Source organism: Phyllobates terribilis, unplaced genomic scaffold (genome assembly GCF_046119375.1).
Source record: "Phyllobates terribilis strain yellow unplaced genomic scaffold, ASM4611937v1 Scaffold_5__5_contigs__length_657084704, whole genome shotgun sequence".
Lineage (NCBI taxonomy): Eukaryota > Metazoa > Chordata > Amphibia > Anura > Dendrobatidae > Phyllobates > Phyllobates terribilis.
Window position 1 is genome coordinate 302,912,665 of NW_027362765.1, and position 17,038 is coordinate 302,929,702.

A 17,038-nucleotide genomic window follows, 5' to 3' on the forward strand; every position below is an offset into this window, starting at 1 on the left:
ATGGAAGAGTTCCGAAGCATTTTTAAACTTCAGCGGAATTCCGAGAACAATGGAAGAGTTCTGAAGCATTTTTACACATCAGCGGAATTCGAGAACAATGGTAGTGTTCCGAAGCATTTTTAAACGTCTGCAGAATTCCGAGAAAAATGGAAGAGTAACGAAGCAATTTTAAACTTCAGCGGAATTCCGAGAACAATGGAAGAGTTCCGAAGCATTTTTAAACATCAGCAGAATTCCGAGAACAATGGAAGAGTACCAAAGCATTTTTAAACTTCAGCGGATTTCCGAGAAAAATGGAAGGGTTCCGAAGCATTTTTAAACTTCCATGGAATTCCGAGAACAATGAAAGAGTTCCGAAGCATTTTTAAATGTCAGCGGAATTCGAGAATAATGGAACAGTTCTGAAGAATTTCAAAACTTCAGTGGAATTTCGAGAACAATGGAAGAGTTCCAAAGCAATTTTAAACTTCAACGGAATTCCGAGAACAATGGAAGAGTTCCAAAGCAATTTTAAACTTCAACGGAATTCCGAGAACATTGGAAGAGTTCCGAAGCATTTTTAAACCTCAGTGGAATTCGGAGAACAATTGAAGTGTTCCGAAGCATTTTTAAACGTCAGTGGAATTCCGAGAACAACGGAAGAGTTCCGAAGCAATTTTAAACTTCAGCGGAATTCCGAGAACAATGGAAGAGTTCCGAAGCATTTTTAAACTTCAAAGGAATTTCGAGAACAATGGAAGAGTTCAGAAGCATTTTTAAACGTCAGCAGAATTCCGAGAAAAATGGCAGAGTACCGAAGCATTTTTAAACTTCAGCGGATTTCCGAGAAAAATGGAAGGGTTCCGAAGCATTTTTAAACTTTTATGGAATTCCGAGAACAATGAAAGAGTTCCGAAGCATTTTTAAATGTCAGCGGAATTCCGAGAATAATGGAACAGTTCTGAAGAATTTCAAAACTTCAGTGGAATTTCGAGAACAATGGAAGAGTTCCGAAGCAATTTTAAACTTCAGCGGAATTCCGAGAACAATGGAAGAGTTCCGAAGCATTTTTAAATGTCAGCAAAATTCCGAGTACAATGGAAGAGGTCCGAAGCATTTTTAAACGTCAGCGGAATTCCGAGAATAATGGAAGAGTTCTGAAGCATTTTTAAACTTCAGCGGAATTCCAAGAACAATGGAAGAGTTCCGAAGCATTTTTAAACGTCAGAGGAATTCCGAGAACAATGGAAGAGTTCCGAAGCATTTCTGAATGTGAGCGGAATTAAAGAACAATGGTAGTGTTCCAAAGCATTCTTACACGTCAGCGGAATTCCGAGAAAAATGGAAGTGTTCCGAAGCATTTTTAAACTTCAGCGGAATTTCGAAAACAATGGAAGAGTTCCGAAGCATTTTTAAACTTCAGCGGAATTACAAAATCAATGGAAGAGTTCCGATGCATTTTTAAACATCAACGGAATTTCTAGAACAATGGAAGAGTTCCGAAGCATTTTTAAACATCAGCAGAATTCCGAGAACAATGGAAGAGTACCGAAGCATTTTTAAACTTCAGCGGATTTCCTAGAAAAATGGAAGTGTTCCGAAGCATTTTTAAACTTCCATGGAATTCCGAGAACAATGAAAGAGTTCCGAAGCATTTTTAAATGTCAGCGGAATTCCGAGAATAATGGAACATTTCTGAAGAATTTTAAAACTTCAGTGGAATTTCGAGAACAATGTAAGGGTTCCGAAGCATTTTTAAACTTCAGCGGAATTCCGAGAACAATGGAAGAGTTCCGAAGCATTTTTAAACTTCAAAGGAATTTCGAGAACAATGGAGGAGTTCCGAAGCATTTTTAAACATCAGCAAAATTCCGAGAACAATGGAAGAGTTCCGTTGCATTTTTAAACTTCAGCGGAACACATAGAACAATGGAAGAGTTCCGAAGCATTTTTAAACTTCAGCGGAATTCCGAGAACAATGGAAGAGTTCTGAAGCATTTTTACACATCAGCGGAATTCGAGAACAATGGTAGTGTTCCGAAGCATTTTTACACGTCAGCGGAATTCCGACAACAATGGAAGAGTTCCGAAGCATTTTTAAACTTCAGCGGAATTCCGAGAACAATGGAAGCGTTCCGAAGCATTTTTAAATGTCAGCAGATTTCCGAGAACAATGGAAGAGTTCCGAAGCATTTTTAAACCACAGTGGAATTCCGAGAACAATTGAAGTGTTCCGAAGCATTTTTAAACTTCCATGGAATTCCGAGAACAATGAAAGAGTTCCGAAGCATTTTTAAATGTCAGCGGAATTCCGAAAATAATGGAACAGTTCTGAAGAATTTCAAAACTTCAGTGGAATTTCGAGAACAATGGAAGAGTTCCGAAGCAATTTTAAACTTCAGCGGAATTCAATGAACAATGGAAGACTTCCGAAGCATTTTTAAATGTCATCAAAATTCCGAGTACAATGGAAGAGGTCCGAAGCATTTTTAAACGTCAGCAGAATTCCGCGAACAATGGAAGAGTTCAGAAGCATTTTTAAACGTCTGCAGAATTCCGAGAAAAATGGAAGAGTACCGAAGCAATTTTAAACTTCAGCGGATTTCCGAGAAAAATGGAAGTGTTCCGATGCATTTTTAAACTTCCATGGAATTCCGAGAACAATGAAAGAATTCCGAAGCATTTTTAAATGTCAGCGGAATTCCGAGAATAATGGAACAGTTCTGAAGAATTTTAAAACTTCAGTGGAGTTTCGAGAACAATGGAAGAGTTCCGAAGCATTTTTAAACGTCAGCAGAATTCCGAGAACAATGGAAGAGTTCCGAAGCATTTTTAAACCTCAGCGGAATTCCGAGAACAATTGAAGTGTTCCGAAGCATTTTTAAACGTCAGCGGAATTCTGAGAACAATTGAAGTGTTCCGAAGCATTTTTAAACGTCAGCGGAATTCCGAGAACAACGGAAGAGTTCCGAAGCAATTTTAAACTTCAGCGGAATTCCGAGAACAATGGAAGAGTTCCGAAGCATTTTTAAAATTCAAAGGAATTTCTAGAACAATGGAAGAGTTCAGAAGCATTTTTAAACGTCAGCAGAATTCCGAGAAAAATGGAAGAGTACTGAAGCATTTTTAAACTTCAGCGGAATTCCGAGAAAAATGGAAGGGTTCCAAAGCATTTCTGAATGTCAGCGGAATTCCGAGAATAATGGAACATTTCTGAAAAATTTTAAAACTTCAGTGGAATTTCGAGAACAATGGAAGGGATCCGAAGCATTTTTAAACTTCAGCGGAATTCCGAGAACAATGGAAGCGTTCCGAAGCATTTTTAAACGTCAGCAGAATTCCGAGAAGAATGGAAGAGTTCCGAAGCATTTTTAAACCTCAGTGGAATTCGGAGAACAATTGAAGTGTTCCGAAGCATTTTTAAACGTCAGTGGAATTCCGAGAACAACGGAAGAGTTCCGAAGCAATTTTAAACTTCAGCGGAATTCCGAGAACAATGGAAGAGTTCCGAAGCATTTTTAAACTTCAAAGGAATTTCGAGAACAACGGAAGAGTTCCGAAGCATTTTTAAAATTCAAAGGAATTTCGAGAACAATGGAAGAGTTCAGAAGCATTTTTAAACGTCAGCAGAATTCCGAGAAAAATGGAAGAGTACCGAAGCATTTTTAAACTTCAGTGGATTTCCGAGAAAAATGGAAGGGTTCCAAAGCATTTCTGAATGTCAGCGGAATTCCGAGAAGAATGGAACATTTCTGAAGAATTTTAAAACTTCAGTGGAATTTCGAGAACAATGGAAGGGATCCGAAGCATTTTTAAACTTCAGCGGAATTCCGAGAACAATGGAAGCATTCCGAAGCATTTTTAAACGTCAGCAGAATTCCGAGAAGAATGGAAGAGTTCCGAAGCATTTTTAAACGTCAGCGGAATTCCGAGAATAATGGAAGAGTTCTGAAGGATTTTAAAACTTCAGCGGAATTCCGAGAACAATGGAAGAGTTACGAAGCAATTTTAAACTTCAGCGGAATTCCGAGAACAATGGAAGAGTTCCGAAGCATTTTTAAACTTCAAAGGAATTTCGAGAACAATGGAAGAGTTCTGAAGCATTTTTAAACATCAGCAAAATTCTGAGAACAATGGAAGAGGTCCGATGCATTTTTAAACTTCAGCGGAATTCGGAGAACAATGGAAGAGTTCCGAAGCATTTTTACACATCAGCAGAATTCCGAGAACAATGGAAGAGTTCAGAAGCATTTTTAAACGTCTGCAGAATTCCGAGAAAAATGGAAGAGTACCGAAGCAATTTTAAACTTCAGCGGAATTCCGAGAACAATGGAAGAGTTCCGAAGCATTTTTAAACATCAGCAGAATTCCGAGAACAATGGAAGAGTACCAAAGCATTTTTAAACTTCAGCGGATTTCCGAGAAAAATGGAAGGGTTCCGAAGCATTTTTAAACTTCCATGGAATTCCGAGAACAATGAAAGAGTTCCGAAGCATTTTTAAATGTCAGCGGAATTCCGAGAATAATGGAACAGTTCTGAAGAATTTCAAAACTTCAGTGGAATTTCGAGAACAATGGAAGAGTTCCAAAGCAATTTTAAACTTCAACGGAATTCCGAGAACAATGGAAGAGTTCCAAAGCAATTTTAAACTTCAACGGAATTCCGAGAACATTGGAAGAGTTCCGAAGCATTTTTAAACCTCAGTGGTATTCGGAGAACAATTGAAGTGTTCCGAAGCATTTTTAAACGTCAGTGGAATTCCGAGAACAACGGAAGAGTTCCGATGCAATTTTAAACTTCAGCGGAATTCCGAGAACAATGGAAGAGTTCCGAAGCATTTTTAAACTTCAAAGGAATTTCGAGAACAATGGAAGAGTTCAGAAGCATTTTTAAACGTCAGCAGAATTCCGAGAAAAATGGCAGAGTACCGAAGCATTTTTAAACTTCAGCGGATTTCCGAGAAAAATGGAAGGGTTCCGAAGCATTTTTAAACTTTTATGGAATTCCGAGAACAATGAAAGAGTTCCGAAGCATTTTTAAATGTCAGCGGAATTCCGAGAATAATGGAACAGTTCTGAAGAATTTCAAAACTTCAGTGGAATTTCGAGAACAATGGAAGAGTTCCGAAGCAATTTTAAACTTCAGCGGAATTCCGAGAACAATGGAAGAGTTCCGAAGCATTTTTAAATGTCAGCAAAATTCCGAGTACAATGGAAGAGGTCCGAAGCATTTTTAAACGTCAGCGGAATTCCGAGAATAATGGAAGAGTTCTGAAGCATTTTTAAACTTCAGCGGAATTCCAAGAACAATGGAAGAGTTCCGAAGCATTTTTAAACGTCAGAGGAATTCCGAGAACAATGGAAGAGTTCCGAAGCATTTCTGAATGTGAGCGGAATTAAAGAACAATGGTAGTGTTCCGAAGCATTCTTACACGTCAGCGGAATTCCGAGAAAAATGGAAGTGTTCCGAAGCATTTTTAAACTTCAGCGGAATTTCGAAAACAATGGAAGAGTTCCGAAGCATTTTTAAACTTCAGCGGAATTACAAAATCAATGGAAGAGTTCCGATGCATTTTTAAACATCAACGGAATTTCTAGAACAATGGAAGAGTTCCGAAGCATTTTTAAACATCAGCAGAATTCCGAGAACAATGGAAGAGTACCGAAGCATTTTTAAACTTCAGCGGATTTCCTAGAAAAATGGAAGTGTTCCGAAGCATTTTTAAACTTCCATGGAATTCCGAGAACAATGAAAGAGTTCCGAAGCATTTTTAAATGTCAGCGGAATTCCGAGAATAATGGAACATTTCTGAAGAATTTTAAAACTTCAGTGGAATTTCGAGAACAATGTAAGGGTTCCGAAGCATTTTTAAACTTCAGCGGAATTCCGAGAACAATGGAAGAGTTCCGAAGCATTTTTAAACTTCAAAGGAATTTCGAGAACAATGGAAGAGTTCCGAAGCATTTTTAAACATCAGCAAAATTCCGAGAACAATGGAAGAGTTCCGTTGCATTTTTAAACTTCAGCGGAACACATAGAACAATGGTAGTGTTCCGAAGCATTTTTACACGTCAGCGGAATTCCGACAACAATGGAAGAGTTCCGAAGCATTTTTAAACTTCAGCGGAATTCCGAGAACAATGGAAGAGTTCCGAAGCATTTTTAAATGTCAGCAGATTTCCGAGAACAATGGAAGAGTTCCGAAGCATTTTTAAACCACAGTGGAATTCCGAGAACAATTGAAGTGTTCCGAAGCATTTTTAAACTTCCATGGAATTCCGAGAACAATGAAAGAGTTCCGAAGCATTTTTAAATGTCAGCGGAATTCCGAGAATAATGGAACAGTTCTGAAGAATTTCAAAACTTCAGTGGAATTTCGAGAACAATGGAAGAGTTCCAAAGCAATTTTAAACTTCAACGGAATTCCGAGAACAATGGAAGAGTTCCAAAGCAATTTTAAACTTCAACGGAATTCCGAGAACATTGGAAGAGTTCCGAAGCATTTTTAAACCTCAGTGGAATTCGGAGAACAATTGAAGTGTTCCGAAGCATTTTTAAACGTCAGTGGAATTCCGAGAACAACGGAAGAGTTCCGAAGCAATTTTAAACTTCAGCGGAATTCCGAGAACAATGGAAGAGTTCCGAAGCATTTTTAAACTTCAAAGGAATTTCGAGAACAATGGAAGAGTTCAGAAGCATTTTTAAACGTCAGCAGAATTCCGAGAAAAATGGCAGAGTACCGAAGCATTTTTAAACTTCAGCGGATTTCCGAGAAAAATGGAAGGGTTCCGAAGCATTTTTAAACTTTTATGGAATTCCGAGAACAATGAAAGAGTTCCGAAGCATTTTTAAATGTCAGCGGAATTCCGAGAATAATGGAACAGTTCTGAAGAATTTCAAAACTTCAGTGGAATTTCGAGAACAATGGAAGAGTTCCGAAGCAATTTTAAACTTCAGCGGAATTCCGAGAACAATGGAAGAGTTCCGAAGCATTTTTAAATGTCAGCAAAATTCCGAGTACAATGGAAGAGGTCCGAAGCATTTTTAAACGTCAGCGGAATTCCGAGAATAATGGAAGAGTTCTGAAGCATTTTTAAACTTCAGCGGAATTCCAAGAACAATGGAAGAGTTCCGAAGCATTTTTAAACGTCAGAGGAATTCCGAGAACAATGGAAGAGTTCCGAAGCATTTCTGAATGTGAGCGGAATTAAAGAACAATGGTAGTGTTCCGAAGCATTCTTACACGTCAGCGGAATTCCGAGAAAAATGGAAGTGTTCCGAAGCATTTTTAAACTTCAGCGGAATTTCGAAAACAATGGAAGAGTTCCGAAGCATTTTTAAACTTCAGCGGAATTACAAAATCAATGGAAGAGTTCCGATGCATTTTTAAACATCAACGGAATTTCTAGAACAATGGAAGAGTTCCGAAGCATTTTTAAACATCAGCAGAATTCCGAGAACAATGGAAGAGTACCGAAGCATTTTTAAACTTCAGCGGATTTCCTAGAAAAATGGAAGTGTTCCGAAGCATTTTTAAACTTCCATGGAATTCCGAGAACAATGAAAGAGTTCCGAAGCATTTTTAAATGTCAGCGGAATTCCGAGAATAATGGAACATTTCTGAAGAATTTTAAAACTTCAGTGGAATTTCGAGAACAATGTAAGGGTTCCGAAGCATTTTTAAACTTCAGCGGAATTCCGAGAACAATGGAAGAGTTCCGAAGCATTTTTAAACTTCAAAGGAATTTCGAGAACAATGGAGGAGTTCCGAAGCATTTTTAAACATCAGCAAAATTCCGAGAACAATGGAAGAGTTCCGTTGCATTTTTAAACTTCAGCGGAACACATAGAACAATGGAAGAGTTCCGAAGCATTTTTAAACTTCAGCGGAATTCCGAGAACAATGGAAGAGTTCTGAAGCATTTTTACACATCAGCGGAATTCGAGAACAATGGTAGTGTTCCGAAGCATTTTTACACGTCAGCGGAATTCCGACAACAATGGAAGAGTTCCGAAGCATTTTTAAACTTCAGCGGAATTCCGAGAACAATGGAAGCGTTCCGAAGCATTTTTAAATGTCAGCAGATTTCCGAGAACAATGGAAGAGTTCCGAAGCATTTTTAAACCACAGTGGAATTCCGAGAACAATTGAAGTGTTCCGAAGCATTTTTAAACTTCCATGGAATTCCGAGAACAATGAAAGAGTTCCGAAGCATTTTTAAATGTCAGCGGAATTCCGAAAATAATGGAACAGTTCTGAAGAATTTCAAAACTTCAGTGGAATTTCGAGAACAATGGAAGAGTTCCGAAGCAATTTTAAACTTCAGCGGAATTCAATGAACAATGGAAGACTTCCGAAGCATTTTTAAATGTCATCAAAATTCCGAGTACAATGGAAGAGGTCCGAAGCATTTTTAAACGTCAGCAGAATTCCGCGAACAATGGAAGAGTTCAGAAGCATTTTTAAACGTCTGCAGAATTCCGAGAAAAATGGAAGAGTACCGAAGCAATTTTAAACTTCAGCGGATTTCCGAGAAAAATGGAAGTGTTCCGATGCATTTTTAAACTTCCATGGAATTCCGAGAACAATGAAAGAATTCCGAAGCATTTTTAAATGTCAGCGGAATTCCGAGAATAATGGAACAGTTCTGAAGAATTTTAAAACTTCAGTGGAGTTTCGAGAACAATGGAAGAGTTCCGAAGCATTTTTAAACGTCAGCAGAATTCCGAGAACAATGGAAGAGTTCCGAAGCATTTTTAAACCTCAGCGGAATTCCGAGAACAATTGAAGTGTTCCGAAGCATTTTTAAACGTCAGCGGAATTCTGAGAACAATTGAAGTGTTCCGAAGCATTTTTAAACGTCAGCGGAATTCCGAGAACAACGGAAGAGTTCCGAAGCAATTTTAAACTTCAGCGGAATTCCGAGAACAATGGAAGAGTTCCGAAGCATTTTTAAAATTCAAAGGAATTTCTAGAACAATGGAAGAGTTCAGAAGCATTTTTAAACGTCAGCAGAATTCCGAGAAAAATGGAAGAGTACTGAAGCATTTTTAAACTTCAGCGGATTTCCGAGAAAAATGGAAGGGTTCCAAAGCATTTCTGAATGTCAGCGGAATTCCGAGAATAATGGAACATTTCTGAAAAATTTTAAAACTTCAGTGGAATTTCGAGAACAATGGAAGGGATCCGAAGCATTTTTAAACTTCAGCGGAATTCCGAGAACAATGGAAGCGTTCCGAAGCATTTTTAAACGTCAGCAGAATTCCGAGAAGAATGGAAGAGTTCCGAAGCATTTTTAAACCTCAGTGGAATTCGGAGAACAATTGAAGTGTTCCGAAGCATTTTTAAACGTCAGTGGAATTCCGAGAACAACGGAAGAGTTCCGAAGCAATTTTAAACTTCAGCGGAATTCCGAGAACAATGGAAGAGTTCCGAAGCATTTTTAAACTTCAAAGGAATTTCGAGAACAACGGAAGAGTTCCGAAGCATTTTTAAAATTCAAAGGAATTTCGAGAACAATGGAAGAGTTCAGAAGCATTTTTAAACGTCAGCAGAATTCCGAGAAAAATGGAAGAGTACCGAAGCATTTTTAAACTTCAGTGGATTTCCGAGAAAAATGGAAGGGTTCCAAAGCATTTCTGAATGTCAGCGGAATTCCGAGAAGAATGGAACATTTCTGAAGAATTTTAAAACTTCAGTGGAATTTCGAGAACAATGGAAGGGATCCGAAGCATTTTTAAACTTCAGCGGAATTCCGAGAACAATGGAAGCATTCCGAAGCATTTTTAAACGTCAGCAGAATTCCGAGAAGAATGGAAGAGTTCCGAAGCATTTTTAAACGTCAGCGGAATTCCGAGAATAATGGAAGAGTTCAGAAGCATTTTTAAACGTCTGCAGAATTCCGAGAAAAATGGAAGAGTAACGAAGCAATTTTAAACTTCAGCGGAATTCCGAGAACAATGGAAGAGTTCCGAAGCATTTTTAAACATCAGCAGAATTCCGAGAACAATGGAAGAGTACCAAAGCATTTTTAAACTTCAGCGGATTTCCGAGAAAAATGGAAGGGTTCCGAAGCATTTTTAAACTTCCATGGAATTCCGAGAACAATGAAAGAGTTCCGAAGCATTTTTAAATGTCAGCGGAATTCCGAGAATAATGGAACAGCTCTGAAGAATTTCAAAACTTCAGTGGAATTTCGAGAACAATGGAAGAGTTCCAAAGCAATTTTAAACTTCAACGGAATTCCGAGAACAATGGAAGAGTTCCAAAGCAATTTTAAACTTCAACGGAATTCCGAGAACATTGGAAGAGTTCCGAAGCATTTTTAAACCTCAGTGGAATTCGGAGAACAATTGAAGTGTTCCGAAGCATTTTTAAACGTCAGTGGAATTCCGAGAACAACGGAAGAGTTCCGAAGCAATTTTAAACTTCAGCGGAATTCCGAGAACAATGGAAGAGTTCCGAAGCATTTTTAAACTTCAAAGGAATTTCGAGAACAATGGAAGAGTTCAGAAGCATTTTTAAACGTCAGCAGAATTCCGAGAAAAATGGCAGAGTACCGAAGCATTTTTAAACTTCAGCGGATTTCTGAGAAAAATGGAAGGGTTCCGAAGCATTTTTAAACTTTTATGGAATTCCGAGAACAATGAAAGAGTTCCGAAGCATTTTTAAATGTCAGCGGAATTCCGAGAATAATGGAACAGTTCTGAAGAATTTCAAAACTTCAGTGGAATTTCGAGAACAATGGAAGAGTTCCGAAGCAATTTTAAACTTCAGCGGAATTCCGAGAACAATGGAAGAGTTCCGAAGCATTTTTAAATGTCAGCAAAATTCCGAGTACAATGGAAGAGGTCCGAAGCATTTTTAAACGTCAGCGGAATTCCGAGAATAATGGAAGAGTTCTGAAGCATTTTTAAACTTCAGCGGAATTCCAAGAACAATGGAAGAGTTCCGAAGCATTTTTAAACGTCAGAGGAATTCCGAGAACAATGGAAGAGTTCCGAAGCATTTCTGAATGTGAGCGGAATTAAAGAACAATGGTAGTGTTCCGAAGCATTCTTACACGTCAGCGGAATTCCGAGAAAAATGGAAGTGTTCCGAAGCATTTTTAAACTTCAGCGGAATTTCGAAAACAATGGAAGAGTTCCGAAGCATTTTTAAACTTCAGCGGAATTACAAAATCAATGGAAGAGTTCCGATGCATTTTTAAACATCAACGGAATTTCTAGAACAATGGAAGAGTTCCGAAGCATTTTTAAACATCAGCAGAATTCCGAGAACAATGGAAGAGTACCGAAGCATTTTTAAACTTCAGCGGATTTCCTAGAAAAATGGAAGTGTTCCGAAGCATTTTTAAACTTCCATGGAATTCCGAGAACAATGAAAGAGTTCCGAAGCATTTTTAAATGTCAGCGGAATTCCGAGAATAATGGAACATTTCTGAAGAATTTTAAAACTTCAGTGGAATTTCGAGAACAATGTAAGGGTTCCGAAGCATTTTTAAACTTCAGCGGAATTCCGAGAACAATGGAAGAGTTCCGAAGCATTTTTAAACTTCTAAGGAATTTCGAGAACAATGGAGGAGTTCCGAAGCATTTTTAAACATCAGCAAAATTCCGAGAACAATGGAAGAGTTCCGTTGCATTTTTAAACTTCAGCGGAATTCCGAGAACAATGGAAGAGTTCTGAAGCATTTTTACACATCAGCGGAATTCGAGAACAATGGTAGTGTTCCGAAGCATTTTTACACGTCAGCGGAATTCCGACAACAATGGAAGAGTTCCGAAGCATTTTTAAACTTCAGCGGAATTCCGAGAACAATGGAAGCGTTCCGAAGCATTTTTAAATGTCAGCAGATTTCCGAGAACAATGGAAGAGTTCCGAAGCATTTTTAAACCACAGTGGAATTCCGAGAACAATTGAAGTGTTCCGAAGCATTTTTAAACTTCCATGGAATTCCGAGAACAATGAAAGAGTTCCGAAGCATTTTTAAATGTCAGCGGAATTCCGAAAATAATGGAACAGTTCTGAAGAATTTCAAAACTTCAGTGGAATTTCGAGAACAATGGAAGAGTTCCGAAGCAATTTTAAACTTCAGCGGAATTCAATGAACAATGGAAGACTTCCGAAGCATTTTTAAATGTCATCAAAATTCCGAGTACAATGGAAGAGGTCCGAAGCATTTTTAAACGTCAGCAGAATTCCGCGAACAATGGAAGAGTTCCGAAGCATTTTTAAACTTCAGCGGAATTTCGAGAACAATGGAAGCGTTCCGAAGCATTTTTAAATGTCAGCAGATTTCCGAGAACAATGGAAGAGTTCCGAAGCATTTTTAAACCACAGTGGAATTCCGAGAACAATTGAAGTGTTCCGAAGCATTTTTAAACTTCCATGGAATTCCGAGAACAATGAAAGAGTTCCGAAGCATTTTTAAATGTCAGCGGAATTCCGAAAATAATGGAACAGTTCTGAAGAATTTCAAAACTTCAGTGGAGTTTCGAGAACAATGGAAGAGTTCCGAAGCAATTTTAAACTTCAGCGGAATTCAATGAACAATGGAAGACTTCCGAAGCATTTTTAAATGTCATCAAAATTCCGAGTACAATGGAAGAGGTCCGAAGCATTTTTAAACGTCAGCAGAATTCCGCGAACAATGGAAGAGTTCAGAAGCATTTTTAAACGTCTGCAGAATTCCGAGAAAAATGGAAGAGTACCGAAGCAATTTTAAACTTCAGCGGATTTCCGAGAAAAATGGAAGTGTTCCGAAGCATTTTTAAACTTCAGCGGAATTTCGAAAACAATGGAAGAGTTCCGAAGCATTTTTAAACTTCAGCGGAATTACAAAATCAATGGAAGAGTTCCGATGCATTTTTAAACATCAACGGAATTTCTAGAACAATGGAAGAGTTCCGAAGCATTTTTAAACATCAGCAGAATTCCGAGAACAATGGAAGAGTACCGAAGCATTTTTAAACTTCAGCGGATTTCCTAGAAAAATGGAAGTGTTCCGAAGCATTTTTAAACTTCCATGGAATTCCGAGAACAATGAAAGAGTTCCGAAGCATTTTTAAATGTCAGCGGAATTCCGAGAATAATGGAACATGTCTGAAGAATTTTAAAACTTCAGTGGAATTTCGAGAACAATGTAAGGGTTCCGAAGCATTTTTAAACTTCAGCGGAATTCCGAGAACAATGGAAGAGTTCCGAAGCATTTTTAAACTTCAAAGGAATTTCGAGAACAATGGAAGAGTTCCGAAGCATTTTTAAACATCAGCAAAATTCCGAGAACAATGGAAGAGTTCCGTTGCATTTTTAAACTTCAGCGGAACACATAGAACAATGGAAGAGTTCCGAAGCATTTTTAAACTTCAGCGGAATTCGAGAACAATGGTAGTGTTCCGAAGCATTTTTACACGTCAGCGGAATTCCGACAACAATGGAAGAGTTCCGAAGCATTTTTAAACTTCAGCGGAATTCCGAGAACAATGGAAGCGTTCCGAAGCATTTTTAAATGTCAGCAGATTTCCGAGAACAATGGAAGAGTTCCGAAGCATTTTTAAACCACAGTGGAATTCCGAGAACAATTGAAGTGTTCCGAAGCATTTTTAAACTTCCATGGAATTCCGAGAACAATGAAAGAGTTCCGAAGCATTTTTAAATGTCAGCGGAATTCCGAAAATAATGGAACAGTTCTGAAGAATTTCAAAACTTCAGTGGAATTTCGAGAACAATGGAAGAGTTCCGAAGCAATTTTAAACTTCAGCGGAATTCAATGAACAATGGAAGACTTCCGAAGCATTTTTAAATGTCATCAAAATTCCGAGTACAATGGAAGAGGTCCGAAGCATTTTTAAACGTCAGCAGAATTCCGCGAACAATGGAAGAGTTCAGAAGCATTTTTAAACGTCTGCAGAATTCCGAGAAAAATGGAAGAGTACCGAAGCAATTTTAAACTTCAGCGGATTTCCGAGAAAAATGGAAGTGTTCCGATGCATTTTTAAACTTCCATGGAATTCCGAGAACAATGAAAGAATTCCGAAGCATTTTTAAATGTCAGCGGAATTCCGAGAATAATGGAACAGTTCTGAAGAATTTTAAAACTTCAGTGGAGTTTCGAGAACAATGGAAGAGTTCCGAAGCATTTTTAAACGTCAGCAGAATTCCGAGAACAATGGAAGAGTTCCGAAGCATTTTTAAACCTCAGCGGAATTCCGAGAACAATTGAAGTGTTCCGAAGCATTTTTAAACGTCAGCAGAATTCTGAGAACAATTGAAGTGTTCCGAAGCATTTTTAAACGTCAGCGGAATTCCGAGAACAACGGAAGAGTTCCGAAGCAATTTTAAACTTCAGCGGAATTCCGAGAACAATGGAAGAGTTCCGAAGCATTTTTAAAATTCAAAGGAATTTCTAGAACAATGGAAGAGTTCAGAAGCATTTTTAAACGTCAGCAGAATTCCGAGAAAAATGGAAGAGTACTGAAGCATTTTTAAACTTCAGCGGATTTCCGAGAAAAATGGAAGGGTTCCAAAGCATTTCTGAATGTCAGCGGAATTCCGAGAATAATGGAACATTTCTGAAAAATTTTAAAACTTCAGTGGAATTTCGAGAACAATGGAAGGGATCCGAAGCATTTTTAAACTTCAGCGGAATTCCGAGAACAATGGAAGCGTTCCGAAGCATTTTTAAACGTCAGCAGAATTCCGAGAAGAATGGAAGAGTTCCGAAGCATTTTTAAACCTCAGTGGAATTCGGAGAACAATTGAAGTGTTCCGAAGCATTTTTAAACGTCAGTGGAATTCCGAGAACAACGGAAGAGTTCCGAAGCAATTTTAAACTTCAGCGGAATTCCGAGAACAATGGAAGAGTTCCGAAGCATTTTTAAACTTCAAAGGAATTTCGAGAACAACGGAAGAGTTCCGAAGCATTTTTAAAATTCAAAGGAATTTCGAGAACAATGGAAGAGTTCAGAAGCATTTTTAAACGTCAGCAGAATTCCGAGAAAAATGGAAGAGTACCAAAGCATTTTTAAACTTCAGTGGATTTCCGAGAAAAATGGAAGGGTTCCAAAGCATTTCTGAATGTCAGCGGAATTCCGAGAAGAATGGAACATTTCTGAAGAATTTTAAAACTTCAGTGGAATTTCGAGAACAATGGAAGGGATCCGAAGCATTTTTAAACTTCAGCGGAATTCCGAGAACAATGGAAGCATTCCGAAGCATTTTTAAACGTCAGCAGAATTCCGAGAAGAATGGAAGAGTTCCGAAGCATTTTTAAACGTCAGCGGAATTCCGAGAATAATGGAAGAGTTCAGAAGCATTTTTAAACGTCTGCAGAATTCCGAGAAAAATGGAAGAGTAACGAAGCAATTTTAAGCTTCAGCGGAATTCCGAGAACAATGGAAGAGTTCCGAAGCATTTTTAAACATCAGCAGAATTCCGAGAACAATGGAAGAGTACCAAAGCATTTTTAAACTTCAGCGGATTTCCGAGAAAAATGGAAGGGTTCCGAAGCATTTTTAAACTTCCATGGAATTCCGAGAACAATGAAAGAGTTCCGAAGCATTTTTAAATGTCAGCGGAATTCCGAGAATAATGGAACAGTTCTGAAGAATTTCAAAACTTCAGTGGAATTTCGAGAACAATGGAAGAGTTCCAAAGCAATTTTAAACTTCAACGGAATTCCGAGAACAATGGAAGAGTTCCAAAGCAATTTTAAACTTCAACGGAATTCCGAGAACATTGGAAGAGTTCCGAAGCATTTTTAAACCTCAGTGGAATTCGGAGAACAATTGAAGTGTTCCGAAGCATTTTTAAACGTCAGTGGAATTCCGAGAACAACGGAAGAGTTCCGAAGCAATTTTAAACTTCAGCGGAATTCCGAGAACAATGGAAGAGTTCCGAAGCATTTTTAAACTTCAAAGGAATTTCGAGAACAATGGAAGAGTTCAGAAGCATTTTTAAACGTCAGCAGAATTCCGAGAAAAATGGCAGAGTACCGAAGCATTTTTAAACTTCAGCGGATTTCCGAGAAAAATGGAAGGGTTCCGAAGCATTTTTAAACTTTTATGGAATTCCGAGAACAATGAAAGAGTTCCGAAGCATTTTTAAATGTCAGCGGAATTCCGAGAATAATGGAACAGTTCTGAAGAATTTCAAAACTTCAGTGGAATTTCGAGAACAATGGAAGAGTTCCGAAGCAATTTTAAACTTCAGCGGAATTCCGAGAACAATGGAAGAGTTCCGAAGCATTTTTAAATGTCAGCAAAATTCCGAGTACAATGGAAGAGGTCCGAAGCATTTTTAAACGTCAGCGGAATTCCGAGAATAATGGAAGAGTTCTGAAGCATTTTTAAACTTCAGCGGAATTCCAAGAACAATGGAAGAGTTCCGAAGCATTTTTAAACGTCAGAGGAATTCCGAGAACAATGGAAGAGTTCCGAAGCATTTCTGAATGTGAGCGGAATTAAAGAACAATGGTAGTGTTCCGAAGCATTCTTACACGTCAGCGGAATTCCGAGAAAAATGGAAGTGTTCCGAAGCATTTTTAAACTTCAAAGGAATTTCGAGAACAATGGAGGAGTTCCGAAGCATTTTTAAACATCAGCAAAATTCCGAGAACAATGGAAGAGTTCCGTTGCATTTTTAAACTTCAGCGGAACACATAGAACAATGGAAGAGTTCCGAAGCATTTTTAAACTTCAGCGGAATTCCGAGAACAATGGAAGAGTTCTGAAGCATTTTTACACATCAGCGGAATTCGAGAACAATGGTAGTGTTCCGAAGCATTTTTACACGTCAGCGGAATTCCGACAACAATGGAAGAGTTCCGAAGCATTTTTAAACTTCAGCGGAATTCCGAGAACAATGGAAGCGTTCCGAAGCATTTTTAAATGTCAGCAGATTTCCGAGAACAATGGAAGAGTTCCGAAGCATTTTTAAACCACAGTGGAATTCCGAGAACAATTGAAGTGCTCCGAAGCATTTTTAAACTTCCATGGAATTCCGAGAACAATGAAAGAGTTCCGAAGCATTTTTAAATGTCAGCGGAATTCCGAAAA